Source organism: Trachurus japonicus, unplaced genomic scaffold (genome assembly GCF_045865225.1).
Source record: "Trachurus japonicus isolate A0001 unplaced genomic scaffold, Traja_1.0 AP029687.1".
NCBI lineage: Eukaryota > Metazoa > Chordata > Actinopteri > Carangiformes > Carangidae > Trachurus > Trachurus japonicus.
In genome coordinates, this window is record NW_028219820.1 from 105,819 (window position 1) to 118,611 (window position 12,793).

General features: G+C 36.9%; 1 long non-coding RNA gene across 2 annotated transcripts in view; it reads left to right on the forward strand.

Moving 5' to 3' along the window:
* LOC146960993 (uncharacterized) overlaps positions 1–12,793 on the forward strand; it is a 50,080-nt gene that overhangs the window by 2,378 nt on the left and 34,909 nt on the right. The window contains exons 2-3 of one of the 2 annotated variants that reach the window (XR_015035314.1): positions 4,350–4,466; positions 5,363–5,491. This is a non-coding gene — a long non-coding RNA (uncharacterized LOC146960993). Of the gene's footprint in view, positions 1–3,862; positions 3,975–4,349; positions 4,467–5,362; positions 5,492–12,793 lie in introns of those variants that run through there. The other variant, XR_015035313.1, reaches the window with a different exon arrangement.

The following is a 12,793-nucleotide window of genomic DNA, read 5'->3' on the forward strand; positions in this document are numbered from 1 at the left end:
AGAAGTACATGCAGTGAACTGAAGACCACATCCTAATACATATTTTAACTACAGACAATCCTGCTTAAACAAAAAAATCCATTAATATTAATCCTCAAACTCTATGATATTTCAGAGATCAGTCTCAGACTGACAGCAACTACAGAAGAGCTGGAAGCAACGAAAACTGAACTGGAGCTCCAGAAGACAAAAGTGGAGGAACTGACTAATGGTAAGTCATAAAAATCCTATTGTTAGTATATAAAAATCTAAGAAAAGTAATTCATTAAACTATTAGTTTTCATGGTTTTCTAGTCCAAGTGATAGAACTGGTTTCTAGAGTGACAACTGATCAGAAGGAAGTGAAGGACTGGATGTTTCTAAGAACAAACTGGATGAGATCCAGACGACATTTGCAGGAATATTGAAAACCAAAACAGAAGTACATGTAGTGGAGTCCAATGACTGAAGGCCATATTTTACAGACAATCCTGCTTAAAGAAGAAATAGATTAATCAATAAAGAATTGTTGACACAAAACTTATTGTTTCAATCTTTTAATCTTGTTTCCATGTTGTGTTTACAGAAAATGTGAAGTATGCATTCTCTGCTGGTTTGGATCTCTCAGGGCATTTTGGACCATTTAATACTGAAACAACACTTGTCTACGGAAAAGTACTCACCAATGTTGGTGGGGCTTATAACCCACATACAGGTAGTGTATACATCACCACATGCTTCATAACATAAACTGACAATGTTGAGTATTGGACAGTGATGATGAGATCTCTGCTTCTTTACTGTTCCAGGTATCTTCACTGCTCCAGTTACAGGAGTCTACTACATCAGATTTACTGCCTACACCGAAACAGGTGGCAAATGGGTGGGAGTCTACTTATACCATAATAATCAGAGAGTCCTGCGTAATTATGAGTATGGTAACCCTGCTTTACTTGCAAATGCATTAATTCTCCAGATGGAAAGGGGAAGTGTGGTCTATATGAAACTCGGCCCAAACTATGCGCTTTATGATTTTAAAGACTACCGGAACAGCTTCAGTGGTTTCCTGCTGTATCGTCTGTGATTTTAAGTCGGCTACTTTGACACCTTCAAGAAAGGCCTTAAACAAACCATGTCAATGATTCATCAACATTTGACTGTTGATTTCACTACAATGAAAAGTAATGTGTACTAATCAATCACAAGGCTTATTTTGCAATATAAAGGTGTCCATTAAATTGCATCCATACTTAATGACTTCCTGTCCTTTATTATCAGAAACTGTAAAATATGTATTAATTCTAAAAAAGGTCATTAACACTGAGCATTAGAGTGTGTATAAATACAGACAACCCTCAATAATTCATATGGAGGAGCCTGATGACAAGGTGACGGACTGACCAGTCACTTTACTGTTTGTTTTGAACGAATTACAAATTATGGGAAAACACTATTGCATGATCTTGAGCCCTTACCTTGAATATTACAACAACAGCAACAGAATAGAAAAAAAAATGGAGAGAAGTCCTCCCGACTGACCAATAACCAATTTAACCAAGTGTAAAGTTGTTTTACTGGGTTGATTTCACGTAAAGAATAAAGAAATTAGGATTTTATTATATCATTACTGATATGTAGGATGTCATTTGACCCACATGTTCTCATAAGTCATAACTAACTTATCTAACTTGTCCCTTTCTTTAAAAACAAAACTGTTACATAACACATTGAGTGTCCAGCCACTGACCAGCTCCATAAACATGATATCACCTGTTTAAATAAGATAAATAATGATACTAATGAGAATCAGGCCATTTGCCCACAGCTGTGGACATTGCATCAGTCTACCTTCATAAATACTGGATGGTCAGTAGCAGCCACCTTCTTCCAGAGTTTGTGCTCCTGTGATCAGTGGGAGTAGCTACATCCACACTAAATCTTGTTGAGTTGATTTTCCTAGCAGGGGTTTCTAGAGGTTTTCCAATGGGGGGTCCTGTGCTGGTGGTGTTGCTCCTCTGTCTGTCTGGGACATGGGCTCAGGCAGAAAGTGGAGGAGCTGACAATGTTAGCGCTGATATCTGGGCTGAGCTCAGAGCTCTGAGAGACATGGTGGTGGAGCAGAAGGTGGAACTGAAGTTTACCAAGGCTGAACTTCAAACCCAGAAAGATAAAGTGGCCGTTCTTGAGAAGGAGAAATCAGGTACAGTACTGTGCAGAAGTTTTATTAGGCACTTTGTTGTTTAGATTCCAGAAATTGTCAAAAATTGTAACTATTTTAATTCAGAAGAAGAACACTGAGTCCTGCAACAGAGGACTGTTGGATTGTAGTCAAATCAACAGGAACACACAATAACCAGCCAGAAAAGTATTAATGAAGAAGAAGTTGTGAAATGCTTCTTTCAACAGTTATTTCAAAGAACTTCATTCTCAGCCTCTATGATATTTCAGAGATCAGCTTCAGACTGACAGCAACTGAAAACAAAGTGACAGCAACTACAGCAGAGCTGGAAGCAACGAAAACTGAACTGGAGCTGCAGAAGACGAAAGTGGAGGAACTGATTAATGGTAAGTCATAAAAATCCTGTCATAGAAAAATCTAAGAGTAATTCATTAATTCACAAGAAGAACACTGAGTCCTGCAACAGAGGACTGTTGGATTGTCGTCAAAATCAATCAATTTAATGTTATTCAGAGTAATCTTAATCAATTAAGACTTGTTCTCAATTCTGACAAAACTAAATTGATGTGCTTTTCAAAATCAGGGAAGACAGATGATGCTGGTCAGATTGTTACACAAAATGAGAAAGTGATTGAATGAGTTTCAGTCTACAAATACTTGGGATTTTACTTGGATGAAAATCTGTCTTTTAAATATCATATTGAGTGTCTTACAAAGAAACTCAGGGTTAAACTTGGTTTCTATTATAGAAACAAAAGTTGTTTCTCCTTTAATGCGAGAAAAAGACTGATTCAGGCAACTTTTGTATCAATACTTGACTATGGTGATATCTTATACATGCATGCAAATCTCTCCTCTCTGAAAATGCTGGATTCGGTGTATCATGCAGCATTAAGATTTGTAACAGATTTAGGTTTTCGTACTCATCACTGTAGTCTTTATGAGAGTGTTGGCTGGCCTTCTTTGTACAATCGTAGATGGGAACACTGGTATTGTTTTCTTTATAAGGCCATCCTGTGTGACTTGCCTCCTTGTTTGTGTTCTCTCTTGGTTCCTAAAGTCAACACCAGAAGCTGTAGTCTCAGGCACGATAGATTGATCATGTATACTATTCCTCGTACACGGACTGTCTTTGGGGAAAGTGCCTTCAAAGCATTCGCACCCTCGTCCTGGTATAAATTACAGAGTCATCTTAAATTGGATGATCTCCCAAGTATGGAAGATTTTAAAGTTAGGATCAAGGACTATTTGAATACTGAATGCACATGCAGCTGTTTTTATGTTTGTTTTGTTGATGTTGTCCAAATGTGTACTTGATGTGGATGTACTGTGCTGCTTTCTTGGCCAGGACCCCCTTGCAAAAGAGATTCTGAATCTCAATGGGATTATTCCTGGTTAAATAAAGGTTAAATAAAAAAAAACAGGAACACACAATAACTTATTTTAACATATTTTGACCTTCTTGTGTCTTCTTTCTGCTACCATCTCTTGAGTTTTATTATTGTTTCATTCTGTTTAAATAGAGGTTACAGACAAAGTCAAAAGCCTTGATGCAATAAACAAATGTATGTGGTAGCCTACTTTTATGCATTAAAAACCCCAAAACAGTTTTATAATGAAGCCAGAAAGGTATTATGAAGAAGTTGTGAAATGTTACTTTCAACAGTGTCATTTCAAAGTATTTCATATGATATTTCAGAGATCAGCTTCAGACTGACAGCAACTGAAAACAAAGTGACAGCAACTACAGCAGAGCTGGAAGCAACGAAAACTGAACTGGAGCTGCAGAAGACAAAAGTGGAGGAACTGATGAATGGTAAGTCATAAAAATCCTGTTATAGAAAAATCTAAGAGTAATTCATTAATTCACAAGAAGAACACTGAGTCCTGCAACAGAGGACTGTTGGATTGTTGTCAAATCAACAGGAACACACAATAACTTATTTTAACATATTTTAACCTTTGTCTTCTTTCTGCTACCATCTCTTGAGTTTATATTGTTTCATTCTGTTTAAATAGAGGTTACTGACAAAGTCAAAAGCCTTGATGCAATAAACAAATGTATGTGGTATCTTCATGCATTAAAAACCTAAAAACAGTTTTTATAATGAAGCCAGAAAGGTATTATGAAGAAGTTGTAAAATGTTACTTTCAACAGTGTTATTTCAAAGTATTTCATATGATATTTCAGAGATCAGCCTCAGACTGACAGCAACTGAAAACAAGGTGACAGCAACTACAGCAGAGCTGGAAGCAACGAAAACTGAACTGGAGCTGCAGAAGACAAAAGTGGAGGAACTGACTAATGGTAAGACATAAAAATCCCGTAATTGAAATCTAAGAAGAGTAATTCTTGGTTTTCATGCTTTTCTAGTCCAAGTGATAGAACTGGTTTCTAGAGTAACAACTGATCAGAAGGAAGTGAAGTACTGGAGGTTTCTAAGAACAAACTGGATGAGATCCAGACGACATTTGCAGGAATATTTATAAAAACTAGGGCTGTCAAACGATTAATTTTTCTAATCGTGATTAATCGCATTTTTTCCATAGTTAACTCGCGATTAATCTCTATTAAAAATATTATATATGGCGCTTTGGACTTTCAACACTCCAAAGTGTTATAATCTCTAGACAAACAACTTTTAGACCAGACCTAGCAGGCCTAGTACCTAATCATAACACATGATGCATGAAACTCACACAGAATTGAAACGAATTGCATCCAGTGGAAATTGCCCTTTACTTTGCTACACCTCTGCCTGGCCATGTGCCTTTGTTGACAACAGAAGCCGTCAAAAAATAAATGGATGGAGCTGTGGATATATGTTAGACTGTGTATATTTGTGTAGCAACCAACTTGAAGGTGCCTTACCGCCACCTACTGGACTGGAGGTCCCACACTCCAGTCCTCCAGTCCAGCAGACAGAGGACAAAATGGGCCGCGATTAACAGCGATTAAAAAATTTAATCGCGTTAATTTTTTTAATTAATCGCATCGCGATTAACGCGTTAACTCTGACAGCCAAAAACAAAACAGAAGTACATGTTGTCAAATGTAGTGGAGTCCAATGACTGAAGACCATCCTCATACATATTTTATAGACAACCCTGCTTAAACAAAAAATACATTAATCAATAAAGAATTGTGGACATGAAACTTATTGTTTCAAGCTTTAAAAAGTTTGTTTATGTTATGTTTTACAGAAAATGTGAAGTACGCATTCACTGCTGGTTTCGAGGGCACAGTGCATGTTGGACCATACAATACTGAAAAAACACTTGTCTTTGGAAGAGTACTCACCAATGTTGGTGGGGCTTATAACCCACATACAGGTAGTGTATACATCACCACATGCTTCATAACATAAACTGACAATGTTGAGTATTGGACAGTGATGATGAGATCTCTGCTTCTTTACTGTTCCAGGTATCTTCACTGCTCCAGTTAAAGGAGTCTACTACATCAGATTTTCTGCCTACACCAACGTACATGACACATGGGTGGGAGTCAACTTGTACCATAATAATCAGATAGTCCTGCATAATTCTGAGCGGAGTATCACTCATGCTTTATATGCAAATGCAGTAACTCTCCAGATGGAAAAGGGAAGTGTGGTCTATATGACTCTCACCCCACCCGCTGTGCTTTATGATAGTAATGACTATCGAACCAGCTTCAGTGGTTTCCTGCTGTATCGTCTGTGATTTTAAGTCGGCTACTTTGACACCTTCAAGAAAGGCCTTAAACAAACCATGTCAATGATTCATCACAATTTGACTGTTGATTTCACTACAATGAAAAGTAATGTGTATTAGTCAATCACAAGGCTGATTTTGCAATATAAAGGTGTCCATTAAATTGCATTCATACCTAATGACTTCCTGTCCTTTATTTTCAGGAACTATAAAATATGCATTAATTACGTATATAAAAGTCATTAACACGGGGCATTAGAGTGTGCCAGCTCCATGAACATGATATCACCTGTTTAAATAAGATAAATAATGATGCTAATGAGAATCAGGCCATTTGCCCACAGCTGTGGACATTGCATCAGTCTACCTTCATAAATACTGGATAGTATTTATAGCAGCCACCTTCTTTCAGAGTTTGTGCTCCTGTGATCAGTGGGAGTAGCTACATCCACACTAAATCTTGTTGAGTTGATTTTCCTAGCAGGGGTTTCTAGAGGTTTTCCAATGGGGGGTCCTGTGCTGGTGGTGTTGCTCCTCTGTCTGTCTGGGACATGGGCTCAGGCAGAAAGTGGAGACGATGACAATGTTAGCGCTGATATCTGGGCTGAACTCAGAGCTCTGAGAGACGAACTGAAGTGCACCAAGGCTGAACTGACAGATAAAGTGGCCGTTCTTGAGAAGGAGAAATCAGGTACAGTACTATGCCAAAGTTTTAAGCACTTATAGTTGTTTAGACTCCAAAAATTCCATATTTTAACCTTCGTCTTATGTCAGCTTTCTGCTATCATCTTTTGTGTTGGTGTCAGTTTTGACCAGAGACTTAAATCAGCTGTAAAATACACTAAAAACAATTATTTATCATCTCATTTGTTTCTCAACTCTTGGTCACGTTGTTAGGCTTCTTTATCCATGAAAAGGTTGGTTTTGCATTTGTGAGTTCAGTTTTGACTCTCATTATTGTTCTTATCATAACATTAATGTCATAATTTTAACCAGAGCATTTTAGAATTTTATGATTTTATTTTTGTTTGTTTTATTTTGTTTAAATATAGGATCCTGACAAAGTCAAAAGCCTTGATGCAATAAACACATTTATGTGGTAACTTCATATGATATTTCAGAGATCAGCCTCAGACTGACAGCAACTGAAAACAAGGTGACAGCAACTACAGCAGAGCTGGAAGCAACGAAAACTGAACTGGAGCTGCAGAAGACAAAAGTGGAGGAACTGATGAATGGTAAGTCATAAAAATCCCATTATTAGTAGAAAAAATCTAAGAAAAGCAATTATTTAAACTATTGGTTAGTTTCTTTAGGACTGGAGGTTTCTAAGAACAAACTGGTTGAGGTCCAGACGACATTTGCAGGAATATTGAAAAACAAAAACAGAAGTAAATAGTGGAGTCCAATGACTGAAGACCATCCTATTTTACAGACAATCCTGCTTAAAGAAGAAATGCATTAACCAATAAAGAATTATTGACTTGAAACTTATTGTTTCAATCTTTTAATCTTGTTTCCATGTTGTGTACAGAAAATGTGAAGTACGCATTCACTGCTGGTTTAGAGGGCAAAGGGCATATTGGACCGTACAATACTGAAAAAACACTTGTCTACGGAAAAGTACTCACCAATGTTGGTGGGGCTTATAACCAATATACAGGTAGTGTATACATCACCACATGCTTCATAACATAAACTGACAATGTTGAGTATTGGACAGTGATGATGAGATCTCTGCTTCTTCACTGTTCCAGGTATCTTCACTGCTCCAGTTAAAGGAGTCTACTACTTCAGATTTTCTGTCCACACCAACCTAGATAACACATGGGTGGGAGTCACCTTATACCATAATAATCAGAAAGTCCTGCGTAATTTTGAGCGGGGTAACACTAATGCTGTACTTGCAAATGCAGTAATTCTCCAGATGGAAAAGGGAAGTGTGGTCCATATGACTCTCTACCAAAAGTCTGTGCTTTTTGAATGAGTATCGGAACAGCTTCAGTGGTTTCCTGCTGTATCGTCTGTGATTTGAAGTCGGCTACTTTGACATCTTCAAGAAAGGCCTTAAACAAACCATGTTAATGATTCATCAACATTTGACTGTTGATTTCACTACAATGAAAAGTGATGTGTATTAGTCAATAACAAGAATTATTTTGCAATATAAAGGTGTCCATTAAATCACATTCATACTTAATGACTTCCTGTAGTGTCCTTTTTTATCAGAAACTTGTATTAATTGCAATATTCTAAAAACTTAATCAACACTGAGCATTAGTGTGTGTATAAATACAGGCTCTGTCTCACACAACCCTCAACTACTAGGACACCACAGAGTTAATATGCGTCACATTTTCAAAGAGTGATAGGCTACCTGTTGTATTTTTCAGAAATATTTCTGAAAAAAGATTATCTTAAAGGGATATTCCGGCATAAGTTTAACCCATGGTCCAACGCACCGTAACACCGAGTTAGACCCCCCACCCCCCCTCGAGAGATGAAGTCTGCTAACCGCCTAGCTTCTTTAGTTGTGGCAACTTTAGCAATGATCGCACCATAACAAACAGCGCAGTCAAAAAGCCACTTATAGCCACAAATAATGCTCAGAACAGCACCAAACGTCATCAACAGTACAAACAGGGTCCCAGCACATAATACGAGGCATCAAACATCTGTTAGCTTAGCCTGGTTTCTATTGAAAAGAGACCAAAACAACTCACCCACTCTCCTCCAGTTAGCGTCCACAGGCAGTGACCACTTGATTCCCCCAGGTCCAGCACATAGACTTCACCGGCTCGCTCCCTCTTTCACTTTTCTCCTCCATTTCTTTCAGCTCGTCTTCAGTAAACTCAGTCTCAAACTGATAGTGGCGCCCATCGAAATAAAACCAGTCGTTGTTGTTCTCAAACTGCATAAACTCAGCCCTTCTGTGATGTCTGCTTGTTACTGCCCATAGATGTATACTGAACAGTATCTATGGTTACTGGCTGCCATGGTTACAGGTCGTCAGAGTGTAGCCGATTACCGCAGCTCATGAAAATGTGTATTACTCCATACAATGCAGCCAAAATGTCCATGTATCTTGCCTATCAGTTTATAATAGTTATTATCGAGTGTTCACAGGGAAATGAACGGAGTTGGGCATTTATAACTTTAGATATTTGCGGGAGAAAATCGCGTAAACAAGCGCGAGATTAGACGCGACGTCACGCGCGAGATCAGGACGACGTTCGTTGCCCGGTAACATAGTGAAGCAGACATCACAAAGGGACAACACGGCTGAGTTTATGGAGTTTGAGAACAACGACGACTGGTTTTATTTCGATGGGCGCCACTATCAGTTTGAGACTGAGTTTACTGAAGACAAGCTGAAGGAAATGGAGGAGAAAAGTGAAAGAGGGGCAGCTGAGGTGGAGGCTATGTGCTGGACCTGGGGGAAGCAAGTGGTCACTGCCTATGCCTGGACGCTAACTGGAGGAGAGTGGGTGAGTTGTTTTTGTCTCTTTTCAATAGGAACCAGGCTAAGCTACCAGATGTTTGATGCCTTGTAATATGTGCTGGGACCCTGTTTGTACTGTTGATGACGTTTGGTGCTGTTCTGAGCATTATTTGTGGCTATAAGTGGCTTTTTGACTGCGCTGTTTGTTATGGTGCTGTCATTGCTAAAGTTGCTACAACTAGAGAAGCTATCGCGGTTAGCAGATGGTCTAACTTGGTGTCACGGTGCGTTTTTTACGCCGGAATATCTCTTTAACAAATACACATTTTACAATAAGTAGGCTATTATTATTTTATTTTTTTACTGTAATTTTATTTGTGGACCATGGGACACTTGAAATCAAAATAGGGGTTATCTTTTCACATCTAATCAGAGCAGAGGTTTAGATGTCTAATGTTTTATAGCTTTTCCATCTTTCATACCATGTAATGTTTGAATGTAGTGGAGGATTTCTATTTTAAACTCCTGAATCCTTGGTCTTAACTTTATTAAGTAACAGCCATTATTACAGTTTCCTCCATGGCTCAGTGCTGCTCTCCAGACTGTAGGTTACAGCTCCATGGCGCCATCCTCTGGTACAAACTTCTCACTGACACACTCAACTTCAAACTGGTGTTCTTAAATTGTTAAGAGTTTTTGTTGCTTTGGGTTTGAGGCAGATCAATAATAATTGAATGAATTACACATGATGGGAAAGACACTTGCATGATCTTGAGCCCTTTACTGTGAATATTAAAAAAAATAAACAAGTGAAAAGTTGTTTTACTGGGTTGATTTCACATAAATAATACAGAAATGAGGATTTTCATTACTGATATTTAGGATGCAATTTAACAGACACGTTCTCATGACATTTTGGCATTTCTAACTTGTCCCTTTCTCTGAGCAGAAAAACAAAACAAAACGACAAAAAAAACAACTTATACCTAACACAAATTCAGTACAGCCACTGACCAGTTGCATAAACATGATATCGCCTGTTTAAATAAGATAAATGAATGAGAATCAGGCCATTTGCCCACAGCTGTGGACATTGCATCAGTCTACCCTACTGGATGGTCAGCACACATTAACATATTTTTCTCAAATTTCCTTAACAACGTTCAGTCGCAAGTAATATTGTTATTTGTCCATTCCTAATACTACTAGCCTACTACTACTACTACTACTACTACTACTACTATTAATAATAATAATAGGTAGCCTAATGTCATTTCAGTAATACAGTGTGGCCGCCACCCCCCACCCATTGTTGCCCTAGCAAAAAAAGAAAATCAATTACCAAAAAAATAATATAAAAAGGAAAGCGAAAAAAAGAAAAAGAGAGAGAAAGAGAAAGGAAAAGTAATAATCATATAAATTATCATATAAATAACATCTAAAAAATCCTTCATAAATCATTTATCCATTTAACTGTATGAAAATTACACATATAACATCAACACACATGTAGATTCATCAAGCAAAAAAAAAAAAGAAAAGAAAAAAAGTAGCAAAAGTAGAGCTGTTAGTTAAAAATATTAACAGATTTTTACAAGCTAAGGTATATTGTCTCCATGCAAACACTACTTACTTTTACAAGCTATTAAGGGCCAAATGTATGGAAAGAGTAGCAATGATTTTATTTTATAGCCAATTATACACATACCCAAAGACACCAAAACCAAAACCCAAACAAAATATGTATCTATTTATTTACACAAATGAATTGAAAATAGGGGTTATCTTTTCCCATAATCATACAGAGGTTTTATTTAGTGATTTGTAAATATATAATGGTTTTATAGCTTTTCCATCTTTCACACCATGTAATGTTTGAATGTAGTGGAGGATTTCTATTTTAAACTCCTGAATCCTTGGTCTTAACTTAAGTAACAGCCATTATTAGTTAGCAGATGGTCTAACTTGGTGTCACGGTACGTTGGACCATGGGTTAAGTTTACACCGGAATATCTCTTTAACAAATATACATTTTACAATAAGTAGGCTATTATTATTATTTTTTTTTTTTACTGTAATGTTGTGGACCATGGGACACTTGAATTGAAAATAGGGGTTATCTTTTCACATAGTCTAATCAGAGGTTTAGATGTCTAATGTTTTTATAGCTTTTCCATCTTTCATACCATGTAATGTTTGAATGTAGTGGAGGATTTCTATTTTAAACTCCTGAATCCTTGGTCTTAACTTAAGAAACAGCCATTATTACAGTTTCCTCCATGGCTCAGTGCTGCTCTCCAGACTGTAGGTTACAGCTCCATGGCGCCATCCTCTGGTACAAACTTCTCACTGACACACTCAACTTCAAACTTGTGTTCTTAAATTGTTAAGAGTTTTTGTTGCTTTGGGTTTGAGGCAGATCAATAATAATTGAATGAATTACACATGATGGGAAAGACACTTGCATGATCTTGAGCCCTTTACTGTGAATATTTAAAAAAAAAAACAAGTGAAAAGTTGTTTTACTGGGTTGATTTCACATAAATAATAAAGAAATGAGGATTTTATGATATCATTACTGATATTTAGGATGCAATTTAACAGACACATTCTCATGACATTTTGGCATTTCTAACTTGTCCCTTTCTCTGAGCAGAAAAACAAAACAAAACGACAAAAAAAACAACTTATACCTAACACAAATTCAGTACAGCCACTGACCAGTTGCATAAACATGATATCGCCTGTTTAAATAAGATAAATGAATGAGAATCAGGCCATTTGCCCACAGCTGTGGACATTGCATCAGTCTACTCTAACAAATACTGGATGATCAGCACACATTGACATATTTTTCTCAAATTTCCTTAACAATGTTCAATCACAAGTAATATTGTTATTTGTCCACTCCTAATACTACTAGCCTACTACTACTACTAATAGTTTGCCTAATGTCATTTCAGTAATACAGTGTGGCCCCCACCCCCCACCCATTGTTACCCTAGCAAAAAAAAATGAATTGCCAAAAAAATAATATAAAAAGAAAAGTGAAAAAAAGAAAAAGAGAGAGAAAGAGAAAGGAAAAGTAATAATAAGATAAATAATCATATAAATAACATCTAAAAAAAACCTTCATAAATCATTTATCCATTTAACTGTATGAAAATTACACATATAACATCAACACACATGTAGATTCATCAAGCAAAACAAAGAAAAAGAAAAAAGAATCCACAGTAGCAAAAGTAGAGCTGTTAGTTAAAAATATTAACAGATTTTTACAAGATAAGGTATATTGTCTCCATGCAAACACTACTTACTTTTACAAGCTATTAAGGGCCAAATGTATGGAAAGAGTAGCAATGATTTTATTTTATAGCCAAGTATTCACATACCCAAAGACACCAAAACCCAAATAAAATATGTATCTATTTATTTACACAAATGAATTGAAAATAGGGGTTATCTTTTCCCATAATCAGAGGTTTTATTTAGTG